At 40.7% G+C, this 2,717-nt stretch overlaps 1 pseudogene; it reads left to right on the top strand.

The window, feature by feature from the left end:
• Positions 1–473: 473 nt before the first annotated feature.
• Positions 474–1,318, top strand: LOC135199132 (uncharacterized; annotated as a pseudogene).
• Positions 1,319–2,717: the final 1,399 nt, after the last annotated feature.

The raw sequence follows: 2,717 nt of genomic DNA, 5'->3' as shown, positions 1-2,717 counted from the left end.
GTGTCTGGTAACGCCTCCTAGACTATTGAATACATTTAGATGATAGTTGGCACGCTGATATATTACAGGTCTGTGAGTCAAGTGTCATGGGTTATAATTTTTTTGCTACCTCAGAAAATCCTCATGCAGTTTGGATACCCTGTTTTGGTCATTCACTGAACCTGGTTGGAAAAGCTGCAGCTGAATGTTGTCAGGAAGCTCTCACATTTTTCAGTTTTTTTGAGGCAGATTATGTGTTTTTCACAGCTTCTACACATCGGTATGCAATCCTTACAGACCTACTGAAAACTGTTGAATCTGGTCCAGTATCGGTGCCAAAGAGGGTTTCTACAACACGATGGTCCTGTCGAGCAGATTCCGTGAAAGCACTTATTCAAGGATATCACCCAATCTGTGAAGCTCTTGCCAAAATAGCAAGTGATGAAAATGAGCTAGCCAAAGCACGGTATGAGGCCAATGGACTCCATGACAAGATGCTCAAATTAGAGACTGCCATTTATGTTGTTTTATGGCATGACATTCTTGGCCGAGTTGATGCTACAAGAAACACACTGCAAGACCCAAAACTTGATCTGAACACAGCAGCAGCAGTGTTGAAGTCCTTGGAATGTTTTGTACGTGAAAAGTGAGAGTGCTTTCATGTTTATGAGAAGAAGGGACAGGGCTTATCTGGAACCGATGAATATTCACCACGCATTCGTCACCGCAATGTGCGCCTGAATCCGTTGGATTATGGACGATCTGAGGAAGTAACTCTTTCTCACTCTGAAAAGTTTCGTGTTGATAATTTTCTTCCAGTAATTGATCAGTTTTTGAGTTCCCTTAATCAACGTTTGAAGGCCTACGAGAACACTTGTTCCCTTTTCGGTTTCTTATCTGGACTGGAATCACTGAACTGTACTGAAATAGAAGCAGCTGCAGTAAAATTAGTTTGTGAATATAAAGATGATCTGGATCAATCACTTGGTGGTGAACTTGTACAGTTTGCAGTTTTTTTCACCCAGTTTCTGGATGATTATGTTAAGACTGATAGCTTTGGGAAGGAACATTTCCTTTACAAATTGCTGCTAGGCAAGAAAGTTGCAGATACTTTTCCTAGTGTTGAGATAATGCTACGGATGTACTTGGTGCTTATGGTCACTAATTGCTCTGGAGAACGTTCATTCAGCAAAATGAAGTATATCAAAATCAGACTTCCTACTACAATGCATCATGATCGACTCAATCACCTGGCTTTGATGAGCATTGAGTATGACATCCTCAGAGACACTGACTTTGACATATTGATCACCAAATTTGCAAGGGCCAAATCTCGTAAAGTGTCTGGTCTGTAAATACAGGTATCGCTATAGTTTTCCTATTCTACGAAGAAACTTTGGTTTTGATTTTAATATTGGCGGCACTGAGTATGGGTCATGCTTCCTAATCCCCTTCGAAAAATGGTCAGTTTGTACAGTCAGGTGTGAAGAGTCCTGATGAGTGAAGGCAAACTAACATATTTAGATTTATGGTAATAAAACATATGCTATTTATTTGAAATTGCTTTTCATAATCTTTTTATACTCGAGTGTACAGAGTCAGGAGAGGTCATTTTGCACACGTGATTAAGATGACCAAAATTCATTACTGGCAGGACCGGCAATGATGATTTCCCGGTGGAGCTTACAGCGCCCCCGGTGAGGCTTGCTTCGCTCGCCACCCGCCTCAAGCAGGGTGGGCCTCCACACATAGATTGCCCAGGGGCCTCCACATGCCTAAATCCGGCCCTGGACATGCCCTTTTTATTTTCAACCATCGCTCAGCTCTGTGTTCATTCTCTTGTATCTCACACTAAAGATCCATTTAATTACGGGTACAGTACTAACTAACTGGATGCCTCCGCCCAAAATTGGTCCACTTGTTTTCTAAACCCTGGTTTGGGATTGAAACGTTTATTTCAGAATCGTTTTTGGATCTCTCATTAAGAGAGAGAGAGAGAGAGAGAGAGAGAGAGAGAGAGAGAGAGAGAGAGAGAGAGAGAGATTTTATCTTCCGCCATTCCCTCGTTCGAAAATCCGGATAAAAAGCGAGAGAGAGAGAGAACAGGAACAAGGGCGAAATACAAAAGCATTTGTAAAAAGGAGAAAAGAAAGAAAGAAAGAGGCCATTTCTAAAAAAACAGTGTATCTCTGACCTGTTGCAATGGCAAGAGATTTCTTCTTCTTCTTCTTCTTCTTCTTCTTCTTCTTCTTCTGTTTGTCGGTGTTGACGCGTTGCAGGACGGAGAAGCGGACTACCAATCAGACTCCTGTTTCTTGTGTTGTTTTTTTTTCTTTTTTCTTGTGTCGTTTTTGTCCTAGAAGTCAAGATTTGATGTGCAAACGGAGATCCCTATGTTTGTAGCACACACTACTACTAAGGTAAGTTGGTAGAACCCGTTTTATGGACAAAGGCTTATTTTAGAAATCTGGGAAAGCTCGAATTTTGTCTTGACAAGGAAGTACTATTTGATGTGGCAATGGGAGAGGGATGTTGATAGTACTAAGGGAATTTAATAAATCAGGTCTTTGGTTAAGAAAAGTTGCAGGAATCAGCGGGAGCAAATGGAAAAAGGGAAAGCCACATATTTATTTATTTAGTCATTTAATTAACCGTAAGTGGGCTATGGAGACGTGAAACAGCTTAAATATAATATCATCACAATAATAAGTCACTTTACAAAAATATTTCATCCCATT

The sequence above is a fragment of the Macrobrachium nipponense genome, chromosome 25 (assembly GCF_015104395.2).
Source record: "Macrobrachium nipponense isolate FS-2020 chromosome 25, ASM1510439v2, whole genome shotgun sequence".
Lineage (NCBI taxonomy): Eukaryota > Metazoa > Arthropoda > Malacostraca > Decapoda > Palaemonidae > Macrobrachium > Macrobrachium nipponense.
This window is presented reverse-complemented; position numbering and strand designations above follow the sequence as displayed.